General features: G+C 43.2%; 1 protein-coding gene across 1 annotated transcript in view; it reads right to left on the bottom strand.

Moving 5' to 3' along the window:
• Positions 1–277: 277 nt before the first annotated feature.
• P2RX4 (purinergic receptor P2X 4) overlaps positions 278–14,002 on the bottom strand; it is a 126,173-nt gene continuing 112,448 nt past the window's right edge. Inside the window, exon 13 of the transcript XR_005776149.1 lies at positions 278–288. The gene's annotated coding sequence lies outside the window, so the exon portion shown is untranslated. The remainder of the gene's footprint in view (positions 289–14,002) is intronic.

The raw sequence follows: 14,002 nt of genomic DNA, 5'->3' as shown, positions 1-14,002 counted from the left end.
TGCTGCAGCAAAGCAGCCCCAAACCATGACACTTCCACCTCCATGCTTCACAGTTGGTATGAGGTTCTTTTCTTGGAATGCTGTGTTTGGTTTACGCCAAACATGTCCTCTGCTGTTGTGTCCAAATAATTCAATTTTGGACTCATCTGTCCAAAGAACATTATTCCAGAAGTCCTGGTCTTTGTCAACTTTATCTCTGGCAAATGTCAGTCTGGCCTCGATGTTTCTCTTGGAAAGCAAAGGTTTCCTCCTTGCACACCTCCCATGCAAGTTAAACTTGTACAGTCTCTTTCTGATTGTAGAGGCATGTACTTCTACATCAACAGTAGCCAGAGCCTGCTGTAGTTCTCGAGATGACACTTTAGGGTTTTTGGAGACCTCTTTTAGCATCTTGCGGTCTGCTCTTGGGGTGAACTTGCTGGGGCGACCAGTCCTGGGCATGTTGGCAGTTGTTTTGAAAGCCCTCCACTTGTAGACTATCTTCCGGACAGTGGAATGGCTGATTTCAAAATCTTTTGAGATCTTTTTAAATCCCTTCCCAGACTCATAGGCTGCTACAATCTTTTTTCTGAAGTCCTCTGACAGCTCTTTTGCTCTCACCATGGTGCTCACTCTCACTTCAACAGTCAGGAGCACACCAAACTAAATGTCTGAGGTTTAAATAGGGCAAGCCTCATTCAACATGCAGAGTAACGATCTACTAATTATGTGCACCTGGTGTGATATACCTGTGTGAGATCTGAGCCAATTTAAGAGGGAATACATGTGAGGGTGTCCTATCTTTTTCCTCAGTTAGAATAGGCATTTTTGTAGAATGACATTTACAGAAGATCTTGAAAAGACTTTTCTTCAGTTTTCTTTGTTTAGTTGGATTACTTTAATCTCTCTGTATTGTTGAAACGGAGATGAAATAACCATTTATTAAAAATGTTACAAAAAACCACATGCTTTCAAAGGGTGTCCTAATTTTTTCACATGACTGTATACTACTTTCACCGTTTATTGCTCGGTCATGCAACTTACCACCCAAATGAATTTTACCTCCTTTTCTTCTCACTAATAGAGCTTTGATTTGGTGGTATTTCATTGCTGCTGACATTTTTACTTTTTTTGTTATTAATCGAAATGTAATGATTTTTTTGCAAAAAAATAACATTTTTCACTTTCAGTTGTAAAATTTTGCAAAAAAAACGACATCCATATATAAATTTTTCTCTAAATTTATTGTTCTACATGTCTTTGATAAAAAAAAAATGTTTGGGTAAAAAAAAAAAATGGTTTGGGTAAAAGTTATAGCGTTTACAAACTATGGTACAAAAATGTGAATTTCTGCTTTTTGAAGCAGCTCTGACTTTCTGAGCACCTGTCATGTTTCCTGAGGTTCTACAATGCCCAGACAGTACAAACACCCCACAAATGACCCCATTTCGGAAAGTAGACACCCTAAGGTATTCGCTGATGGGCATAGTGAGTTCATAGAACTTTTTATTTTTTGTCACAAGTTAGTGGAAAATGATTTTTTTTTTTTTTCTTACAAAGTCTCATTCCACTAACTTGTGACAAAAAATAAAAACTTCTAAGAACTCACTATGCCCATCAGCGAATACCTTGGGGTGTCTTTCCAAAATGGGGTCACTTGTGGGGTAGTTATACTGCCCTGGCATTCTAGGGGCCCAAATGTGTGGTAAGTAGTTTGAAATCAAAATGTGTAAAAAATGGCCGGTGAAATCCGAAAGGTGCTCTTTGGAATGTGGGCCCCTTTGCCCACCTAGGCTGCAAAAAAGTGTCACACATGTGGTATCGCTGTACTCAGGAGAAGTTGGGCAATGTGTTTTGGGGTGTCATTTTACATATACCCATGCTGGGTGAGATAAATATCTTGGTCAAATGCCAACTTTGTATAAAAAAAATTGGAAAAGTTGTCTTTTGCCAAGATATTTCTATTACCCAGCATGGGTATATGCAAAATGACACCCCAAAACACATTGCCCAACTTCTCCTGAGTACGGAGATACCACATGTGTGACACTTTTTTGCAGCCTAGGTGGGCAAAGGGGCCCACATTCCAAAGAGCACCTTTCGGATTTCACCGGCCATTTTTTACACATTTTGATTTCAAACTACTTACCACACATTTGGGCCCCTAGAATGCCAGGGCAGTATAACTACCCCACAAGTGACCCCATTTTGGAAAGAAGACACCCCAAGGTATTCGCTGATGGGCATAGTGAGTTCATAGAAGTTTTAATTTTTTGTCACAAATTAGTGGAATATGAGACTTTGTAAGAAAAAAAAAAAAATCATAATTTTCCGCTAACTTGTGACAAAAAATATAAAATTCTAGGAACTCTCCATGCCCCTCACGGAATACCTTGGGGTGTCTTCTTTCCAAAATGGGGTCACTTGTGGGGTAGTTATACTGCCCTGGCATTTTCCAGGGGCCCTAATGTGTGGTAAGTAGGTAAATGACCTGTGAATTCCTAAAGGTGCTCTTTGGAATGTGGGCCCCTTTGCCCACCTAGGCTGCAAAAAAGTGTCACACATGTGGTATCGCCGTATTCAGGAGAAGTTGGGCAATGTGTTTTGGGGTGTCTTTTTACATATACTCATGCTGGGTGAGAGAAATATCTCGGCAAAAGACAACTTTTCCCATTTTTTATACAAAGTTGGCATTTGACCAAGATATTTATCTCACCCAGCATGGGTATATGTAAAATGACACCCCAAAACACATTGCCCAACTTCTCCTGAGTACGGCGATACCAGATGTGTGACACTTTTTTGCAGCCTAGATGCGCAAAGGGGCCCACATTCCTTTTATGAGGGCATTTTTAGACATTTGGATCCCAGACTTCTTCTCATGCTTTAGGGCCCCTAAAATGCCAGGGCAGTATAAATACCCCACATGTGACCCCATTTTGAAAAGAAGACACCCCAAGGTATTTAATGAGGGGCATGGCGAGTTCATAGAATTATTATTTTTTTTGCACAAGTTAGCGGAAATTGATAAAAAAAAAAAAATTCTCAAAAAGTCTCCCTTTCCGCTAACTTGGGACAAAAATTTCAATCTTTCATGGACTCAATATGCCCCTCACGGAATACCTGGGGGTGTCTTCTTTCCGAAATGGGGTCACATGTGGGGTATTTATACTGCCCTGGCATTCTAGGGGCCCTAAAGCGTGAGAAGAAGTCTGGAATATAAATGTCTAAAAATTTTACGCATTTGGATTCCGTGAGGGGTATGGTGAGTTCATGTGAGATTTTATTTTTTGACACAAGTTAGTGGAATATGAGTTTTTGTAAGAAAAAAAATATATATTTCTGCTAACTTGGGCCAAAAAAAATGTCTGAATGGAGCCTTACAGGGGGGTGATCAATGACAGGGGGGTGATCAGGGAGTCTATATGGGGTGATCACCCCCCTGTCATTGATCACCCACCTATAAGGCTCCATTCAGATGTCCGTATGTGTTTTGCGGATCCGATCCATGTATCAGTGGATCCGTAAAAATCATGCGGACGTCTGAATGGACCCTGACAGGGGAGTGATCAATGACAGGGGGGTGATCAGGGAGTCTATATGGGGTGATCAGTGGTTCATAAGGGGTTAATAAGTGACGGGGGGGGTGTAGTGTAGTGGTGTTTGGTGCTACTTTACTGAGCTACCTGTGTCCTCTGGTGGTCGATCCAAACAAAAGGGACCACCAGAGGACCAGGTAGCAGGTATATTAGACGCTGTTATCAAAACAGCGTCTAATATACCTGTTAGGGGTTAAAAAAAATTGCATCTCCAGCCTGCCAGCGAACGATCGCCGCTGGCAGGCTGGAGATCCACTCTCTTACCTTCCGATCCTGTGTGCGCGCGTTCACAGGAAATCTCGCGTCTCGCGAGATGACGCATATATGCGTGACTCTGCGCCAGGCTGCCGCCTCCGGAACGCGATCCTGCGTTAGGCGGTCCGGAGGCGGTTAAATATTCAGTCATATGACGTGTCATTATTAGATACACAGCTCAGCAGGCAGTATCACACAGGATAGGATTAGATACACAGCTCAGTAGACAGTATTACACAAGATAGGAAATTAAATATACAGCTCAGCAGACAGTATCACACAGGATAGGATTAGATACACAGCTCAGCAGACAGTATCACACAGAATAGGATTAGATACAAAGCTCAGCAGGCATTAGATACACAGTTCAGCAAACAGTATCACACAGGATAGGATTAGATACACAGCTCAGCAGACAGTATCACATAGGATTAGATACACAGCTCAGCAGACAGTATTACACAAGATAGGATTAGATACACAGCTCAGCAGGCATTAGATACACAGTTCAGCAAACAGTATCACACAGGATAGGATTAAATACACAGCTCAGCAGACACAGTTTTCACTTGGTCTAATAGTAAAAATGGTGTTCCACGCTCAATTAAGAAAATGAACCGCAATAGGGGTGGAGACGCAGTTCACGTGTTTCATTTAGCTCCACGGACATGGACTCGGCGGAGTCTGCTACAGATGAAACTAATGGTTCCGATACAGGGACCCCGCATAAAACGCATGATGATTCCACTCACAAGGAGCCGGAAAAAAACGCAGGGCGGGGAGAAAGCACCGTAAAAAATCGGCGATATCCTACTCGCCGGAAATAGCTTATGATGACATTCAGGTAATCAACCTATCCTCAGTGCCCATCTCCCCCATTCAGGAGGGGGTTTTTCTTTCTCTCCGTCCTGCAGTTTTGACCTGTATCACACGATCATTGATATCAATCGTCTTGCTAGAAATCTCACTTTAAAAAAACATTTCTCATCCAGTAAAGACACGATGAGTGTGAATACAGGCCAAACAGGTGACACAATAATGAATGTAAACACGGGTCAAATAGGTCATACAATAATGAATGTGAACACAGGCTCAATATATCAAACAATGTTGCAGACAGTCCCTACCTTAAGGCCCCTTTCACACTTGCGTTGTTCTGTTCCGGCATAGGATTCCGTTGTCGGGGCTCTATGCCGGAAGAATCCTGATCAGGATTATCCCCATGCATTCTGAATGGAGAGAAATCCGTTCAGGATGCATCAGGATGTCTTCAGTTCCGGAACGGAACGTTTTTTGGCCGGAGAAAATACCGCAGCATGCTGCGCTTTTTGCTCCGGTCAAAAATCCTGAACACTTGCCGCAAGGCCGGATCCGGAATTAATGCCCATTGAAAGGCATTAATCAGGATCCGGCCTTAAGCTAAACGTCATTTCGGCGCATTACCGGATCCGACATTTAGCTTTTTCTGAATGGTTACCATGGCTGCCAGGACGCTAAAGTCCTGTTTGCCATGGTAAAGTGTAGTGGGGAGCGAGGGAGGAGTATACTTGCCGTCCGTGCGGCTCCCGGGGCGCTTCAGAGTGACGTCAGGGCGCCCCACGCTCATGGATGACGTGTCGCATGGATCACGTCATCCATGCGCATGGGGCGCTCTGACGTCATTCTGGAGCGCCCCGGGAGCCGCACGGACGGTAAGTATACTGCTCCCCACTACTACTATGGCAGCCAGGACTTTAATAGCGTCCTGGGTGCCATAGTAACACTGAACGCATTTTGAAGACGGATCTGTCTTCAAATGCTTTCAGTTCACTTGCGGTGTTACGGATCCGGCGGGCACCTCCGGCAAATGGAGTGCACGACGGATCCGGACAACGCAAGTGTGAAAGAGGCCTTAGTGATACATCTATGCATTATCCAGTGTTTCATCTCTTCAGGAACCTTGTCAGAGGGCAGAGAACTCACAATTACAAAATGTCTCTGAAACATTCAGGGTATTAAACAAGGGTTTTTACCCAATACAGTCTCGTTCTGTGGCCCTTGACAAATTCCAGGAGTTAATAGAGAAGGATCTGTGTACTCTAAAACAGAAAAACAGGTCCAAGCAAAAATGTAACAATCTCACCAGGGAGGAAATGAATGCTTTGCAGGCTTTACATGATATGCAGGAGATTGTGATCCGTAAGGCTGATAAGGGAGGAGCGTGGTAATCTTAGACAGCAGTGTATATAAGGAACAAGTTCTAAATATGTTGAATGACAAGAACACCTATCTGCTGTTAGATTCCAATCCGCTCCTCCCTTATCAAGAGAAGCTTTACAACATTCTGTTGGAGGGTGAAAGATTGGAAATTTTATCCAAAAAAAGAAGTGGAGTATATTTATGTGGAACATGCGACCACACCAATCTTTCACGCACTTCCAAAAGTGCATAAACCGGGTTCCCCACCCCCTATGCGTCCGATTGTGGCAGGCATCGGGTCCTATTCTGAGAGACTATCGGAATGGACCGATTCCCTGCTACAGCCACTGATACCTTTGATGCCTGGTTATCTGAAGGATAGTCGCACAGTGCTTCAGAATTTTTATAACTTTAAGTGGAGTGAAGAATATATTTGGGTTGAGGCTGATATTACCGCACTATATACTAACATTCCTCAGGATTCAGCCATTGTGGCTCTTAAATGGTTTCCGACGCACTATAGCGACTATACTGTGGAACTGCAGGATTTCTTGTGCATATGTGTGGATTTTCTGATGAGACAGTATTTCCTATTGAACGTAAAGAAATTATATCTCCAAATGTCGGGTGTTTCAATGGGGGCCAAACACTCACCATCTATTGCAAACATATACATGGCGTTGTGGGAGCGACATTTTCTGTTTCTTGATGACAACCCCTTTGCTGGCTCTATTAAATGGTATGGACGTTCTATAGAGGATGTGCTGTGGGTTTGGCGAAGGGGGGGGGGGGGGGGGGGAGTATAAGGTGACCCAGTGCATCAAGTATCTTAATAACTGTACAGATTCCATCAAACTTACTTATATTAGCGATTCAGCTAAAATTGATTTTCTTGATTTACATTTGGAATCGGACCTCTCTGAGGGATTGGTCACTACCTGTACCTTTAGAAAAAAAGACATCTGGGAACACCATTCTTCTTGCCTCCTCCTGCCGCCCACCGCATGTCATAAATAACATACCAAAGGGGGAAATGATTAGAGGTAGACGTAACTGCTCTACAGAGGGGTTGTTCTTAAAAGAAACAGAGATTATTACACAGAGACTCCTGAGCAGAGGCTATACACTCCAGAACATTAATAAAGGCGTTGAGTTTGCCAGATTGAAAGATAGGGAATCTCTGATCTTTCCTCAGACCTTGAAAAAATCCTATAGATGTCAAAAAAGTGAAGACCTTGCTGAGGAGGACAAAAAACCTACTGTTTTTATTACTAACTACAGTAGAGAATATCCACACATATGCAGAATTATCCGTAAACATCTCCCTGTCCTCAATTACGATGAGAAATGGAGAGATGTGGTGTCTGCGGGTATCAGGTGTATATCCAAGAAAGCACCTACGGTGGGAAAAAAACTCAGCCCCAGCCTGTTTACTGATACCATTCCTCGGGCATGTTCCTGGCCAAAAACCACTGGCAATAATAAATGTGGAAGTAAGAAATGCATTTTCTGCCGATACATGTGTGTCACTAAGGAGGTTACATCTACAGTGAATAACAACAGATATACTCTAAAACAATATATCAACTGTAATACGGAGTTTGTGGTGTACGTTATTACATGCAGAATCTGTAAAGTCCAATATGTTGGATGCACTGTAAATGAGCTGAAAATACGTATCAGAAAACATCTTAGTGATATTCCTCATTTTCAGACTCGCAATGTATCGGAAGCGACTTTCCACTTCGCCACTGTTCACAGAGGTGACGCATCTGCGTTTAGTGCACAGGGGATTGAAGTGGTTTCATTGCCCATAAGAGGAGGGGACCGCAGACAAAAACTCCTTAGCAGGGAAACCTTTTGGTTGTTTTCACTTGATACCTGCATGCCAAAGGGGTTAAATAGGAAACATGACCTTACTCTGCAATACAACTAGGGCTACTTTCGCACTAGCGTTTCGGTGTCCACCTGTGGGGTCCATATCGGGGCTCTCACGGGCGGCCCCTGGCGGATTGGTTTGGCCCCAATGCATTCTGGATGGATGCGGATCCGTTCAGAGTGCATCAATTTGTCTCCGTTCCGCCTTCATTCCGCTCTGGAGGCGCTGCTTGCAGCATTTTGGTGTCCGCCTGGCCATGAGGAGCCAGACGGATCCGTCCTGACTTGCAGTGTGGGTCGGTGGGGACGGATCCGTTTGACGTTGACTCAATATGGTGCGGTTGCGGGCGGATCCGTCCACTGTTTGACTTTAGGTGTGGGGTCAGGACGGATCAGTCTGACTAACCATTGGACTTAAACTTTTTTACACAGAATGCAGACGGATCCGTTCTGAACGGATGACATTGTTTGCATTTATAGGTGCGGATCCGTCTGTGCAGATGGCATACGGATCCGCACCTAACGTAGGTGTGAAGGTGGCCTAAGATATGTTCATTATGTGTATGTATGCATCACCTGTAATATTGATCTCCTCCCCTGGACCGCTGAATGGTTCCCATTCCAGGCTCCAGGTGCGGACACTTTGCTGATTAGAGGGGGTTGGACCTTGTGCTACATAAAAAGGAATGGTTTTAATATGTGTGTTATGTCTTGATGAAGGGCTGGATTCTGTAGCCCGAAACACGTTACTACACCTTTTTCCTGTGATTTTGGTGGATTTTTTTTATGATGAGCCAATAAAGAACTATTTTTTACTCCACAAGAAGCTGGATTCTCTCTTTCTACAGCTCAGCAGACAGTATCACACAGGATAGGATTAGATACACAGCTCAGCAGACAGTATCACACAGGATAGGATTAGATTCACATCTCAGCAGACAGTAGGGTGGGGTGCTGTAGAGGTCACTGTTATGGGGGATACTGTCGATCTGTTTTAACAACACCCAGAAACATTAAATGAAATAGATTAAATATACCCATGCGAAGCCAGGTCCTTCTGCTAGTCTCAATATACAGAATTATTAGGAACACCTGTTCTATTTCTCATTAATGCAATTATCTAGTCAACCAATCACATGGCAGTTGCTTCAATGCATTTAGGGGGGTGGTCCTGGTCAAGACAATCTCCTGAACTCCAAACTGAATGTCAGAATGGGAAAGAAAGGTGATTTAAACAATTTTGAGCGTTGCATGGTTGTTGGTGCCAGACGGGCCGGTCTGTGTATTTCAAAATCTGCTCAGTTACTGGGATTTTCACGCACAACCATTTCTAGAGTTTACAAAGAATGGTGTGAAAAGGGAAAAACATCCAGTATGCGGCAGTCCTGTGGGCAAAAATGCCTTGTGGATGCTAGAGGTCAGAGGAGAATGGGCCGACTGATTCAAGCTGATAGGAGAGCAACGTTGACTGAAATAACCACTCGTTACAACAGAGGTATGCAGCAAAGCATTTATGAAGCCACAACACGCACAACCTTGAGGCGGATGGGCTACAACAGCAGAAGACCCCACCGGGTACCACTCATCTCCACTACAAATAGGAAAGAGAGGCTACAATTTGCACGAGCTCACCAAAATTCGACTGTTGAAGACTGGAAAAATGTTGCCTGGTCTGATGAGTCTCGATTTCTGTTGAGACATTAAAATGGTAGAGTCCGAATTTGGCGTAAACAGAATGAACATGTATCCATCCTCTGATGGCTACTTCCAGCAGGATAATGCACCATGTCACAAAGCTCAAATCATTTCAAATTGGTTTCTTGAACATGACAATGAGTTCACTGTTCACTGTACTAAAATGGCCCCCACAGTCACCAGATCTCAACCCAATAGAGCATCTTTGGGATGTGGTGGAACGGGAGCTTCGTGCCCTTTCTAAAGAATGCTATCAGCACCTTGTTGAATCAATGCCACGTAGAATTAAGGACGTTCTGAATGCAAAAGGGGGTCCAACACCGTATTAGTATGGTGTTCCTAATAATTCTTTAGGTGAGTGTGTATATATATATATATATATATATATATATATATATATATATACATACATACACACACACACACACTAGCAGAAAGAAAACGGCTTCACACAGGTATATTTCATCTATTTTATTTAAAGTTTCCGTGTGTCGTAAAAAGATATCAACAGTTTCCTCCATAATAGTGACCTCTACAGTACTGTGGAAGTCACTGTTAAAGGGGCAGGCACAATGGAAGTCACTGTTAAAGGGGCGGGCACTATTAAAGGGACGGGCAATGTGGCGGTCACAGTTAAAGGATTATTGGCACTTTTGATATAGCACACCAAGAAGTACGGGCTATCCTTCAGGACTCATGGTCAATTCTAAGATCCGATCCGGACGTGGGAGAATACCCGCTCATCACATACCGGAGAGGAAGCAACCAGAGAGACAAACTGGTCCATAGTGCATTTAAAACCGCTATCGAGGAAACCTGGCTCCCACAAAGACCATGTGGCATGTTCAGATGCGGGAACTGTGTCGCATGTAGAGCAATTAAGAAAGGCAACAGTGACCAGCTCAGTGACAGGAAGCAACTATAGGATAAGATCTTTTATCAACTGTAAAACTATAGGCGTAGTATATGTGGCGACCTGCATCTGCCTCAAACAATATGTGGGAAAAACAAAGAGGGAATTTAGAAGGCAAATAGGGGAACACCTTTCCAATATCACCAAAAAAGAGGACACCCCAGTGGCACATAACGTGTTAATACATCATGCAGAAAAAGAGAACTGCATCAGTTTTCAGGGGATTGAACACATTAAGGAATCCGGAAGAGGAGGGGACATTGACAACCGGTTTCTACGGAAAGAGGCAGAATGGACGTTTAGACTTTATATCCTGAAACCGCAAGGTCTGAACGAATTCATACCTCATACGTGTTTTATACAACTCTGTCCTCATAGTCCTACCCCCCACACTCACTAGAATTGTGCAGCGGGTACATGTCCATACATAGCGACCGCTCCATCCCCTCCTGCGATTTGTGTGCCACTAATGGTCTTATTATACAATCTACCCCTGACATCGGTAAGTTGTCACCACGGTGCCAGGGTATATGTACCTCTATACTGGTTATGGCCACGTTTAAAATATCGGCATTACTAACCAGTATACATAGTGCCAACTCAAATGCAGGCATTCTAGAGTTATTTTGTCAGGTATCTATTTTTGCATACCAGCGCTACATAATGCATGTCAGCGCAACATGTCGCGATCGTGTGGCGGCATCTGCACATATTTAGCAATTCTCTCCACCACCTCTATGTTGGTAATCCGGTCATTTAATCTAGTATGATGTTCCCTCGCTATGGCAAGTTTTGGCCGCATTATACTCACTTCTACAATTATTAATTCTTATCCCTGGGACCCAGCGCTGTATTGAGTGACCGAAGGAGAGGCATGCTCTACGCCCCCATTGTCTGATTGGACGGACTGTCCGGTAGCTCCACCCATGGGAGGCATGGCTATCTGCATTTAATTAGTGGCAAGAGGCGGCCGCGCTACGGCAGTCTTAGTGCCGGAGGCTATGCATCGCTGCACGCTCATCAGTAGTGTGCAGCATCTGTCTATGTTTGTCCTGTTCCCACGTGTTTACACTCCTGATGAAAGGCTGGCATGTGCAGCTTAAGAAACGCATCTAGTAGGGACGCCAAGTAGGGAACTAGCACTTGTAGCCAGCTGTCTTAGAATAGGGAGGGCAATAGGTAGTAGAAAGGGTTTTTTGTATGTAGTCAGTATATTGGTATCTCCCTAGTCTAGAGCCCTACCCCAGTGAGCTGCAAGCTAAGCTCAGGGGGACTATAGGCCATTTTGAAGGGAATATAGGGGTATAGTACCAAATATTGGGACTATACCCCTACCAATTGTTGGGGGGAGAGAGTGTGATATCAGCAGGTTGCAGTAATCAAACCGGAGACACGGTTCTGCAGACGGATGATTCATTCACCCACTGTATTACATATTATTGGCAAGATTAGCCACTATTTACTGTTTTAAAAGAATCACTAAAAGATTTTTGTTTTCATTTTAAGTATATATATATATATATATATATATATATATATATATATATATACACACATATACACATACACACACACACACACACACACTGTAGTTAAAATATCCTCTTTAGTGGCGCAAAACTAATATTTGATATAGAGTTAACCTGAATCTCTTAGACCATAAAAGGTATACTAAGATCGCAGACCTGAGTACCTTCATTAGGCCCCTAGCTGCCATAATAATCCATAGGCATCTCGCAATTACATAGTGGAGGAGGTTGATAGGGTGACAGGGAGTCCACTCCCTCCTGTCTAACCACTTAGATGCAATGGACAGCATCAATAAGGGATAACTGTCCAGGATCAAAGTTATTTCCAATACCAGGTGTTCGATTGGAGTGACTGATGTACAATACAGCCTTTACTCACTACAACATGAACTTATATCAGTTTGCAGGAACTGCATATTCCCATGACAAATATTTACAGCATGGAGCAGTAACAGGTTAAAGTTAGTCTCAAACTAACCACAATGACATAGTGGTTCCTGCCTGTATTGTACACATACTTTTTTCTGCCCAACGTGATCCTGCAAACCCTAAGCTATAGTGCGGTTTCTGCTTGAGCTTGTTTTTCAAATTTTCTTTGGATTGCAAGATGAGAAAAAAATAGGCCTTCCTACTAAGCATTGTGCTTACTGTAGCTGTCAGACTCCCTTTATGATGCCCCTTCGACCATAATACCTGTAAAAAAAAATTTGGGGGTATATTCTTTATTGCCTTATTCCTCAATTAAATGTTCGATCAAGGTTATACAAATTTTTTAATTTTTTTTTAAATACTTAATTAACAATTGATCATCATTAGGGATGAGCGAATCGACTACGGATGAAACATCCGAAGTCGATTCGCATAATACTTCATTTGAATACTGTATGAAGCGAGTGCTCCGTACAGTATTAGAATGCATTGGCTCAGATGAGCCAATACATTCTAGTATTCTACGGAGCGCTTGCTCCGTACAGTATTCAAACGAAGTATTATGCAAATCGACTTCGGATGTTTCATCTGAAGTCGATTCGCTCATCCCTAATCATCATCAACATACATACAATGTACTGCAACGGAGCACAAGCTATGAAGCAGCACACAATCGCATACATCATACGTAGCATGATGGTACAGCATACCGATTTGCAGAACATGTAAGTGAATTACATAGAAATACCATAAACATTAGTAAAATTTTATTTTTTAGTACAAAAATATACTAATAGGTCCCCTAAATACAATAATGCTTGGGTCTAGGTAGCTGAATAAATAATCTGGAGATTTTTTTTATTTTTTATAAAAATGTGCATTTCCAACCAAACATAGAATATGAATTTTATTTATATCCTGGATATAACTCGGAAATCCTTTGGTGTCCATGGTGAAAAGTTATGTTGTTAAGTCCTGGAAAACATCTTTAATGCTTCCATTATTTTAACTATTGATGACCTATCCTATTAAACACCCCCAATGATCAGTCATTTTCACAAGCTGTGTCGTCGGAACTACACAGGGAATGCCCTTCGATAAAGCTAAGGGCTCTTTCACACCTGCGTTCTTTTCTTCCGGCATAGAGTTCCGTCGTCGGGGCTCTATGCCGGAAGAATCCTGATCAGGATTATCCCCATGCATTCTGAATGGAGTGAAATCCGTTCAGGATGCATCAGGATGTCTTCAGTTCCGGAACGGAAGTTTTTTGGCCGGAGAAAATACCGCAGCATGCTGCGCTTTTTGCTCCGGCCAAAAATCCGGAACACTTGCCGTAAGGCCGGATCCGGAATTAATGCCCATTGAAAGGCATTGATTCGGATCCGGCCTTAAGATAAACGTCGTTTCGGCGCATTGCCGGAGCCGACATTTAGCTTTTTCTGAATGGTTACCATGGCTGCCGGGACGCTAAAGTCCTGGCAGCCATGGTAAAGTGTAGCGGGGAGCGGGTGAGCAGCATACTTACCGTCCGTGCGGCTCCCGGGGCG

The sequence above is a fragment of the Bufo bufo genome, chromosome 2, assembly GCF_905171765.1.
Source record: "Bufo bufo chromosome 2, aBufBuf1.1, whole genome shotgun sequence".
NCBI lineage: Eukaryota > Metazoa > Chordata > Amphibia > Anura > Bufonidae > Bufo > Bufo bufo.
This window is presented reverse-complemented; position numbering and strand designations above follow the sequence as displayed.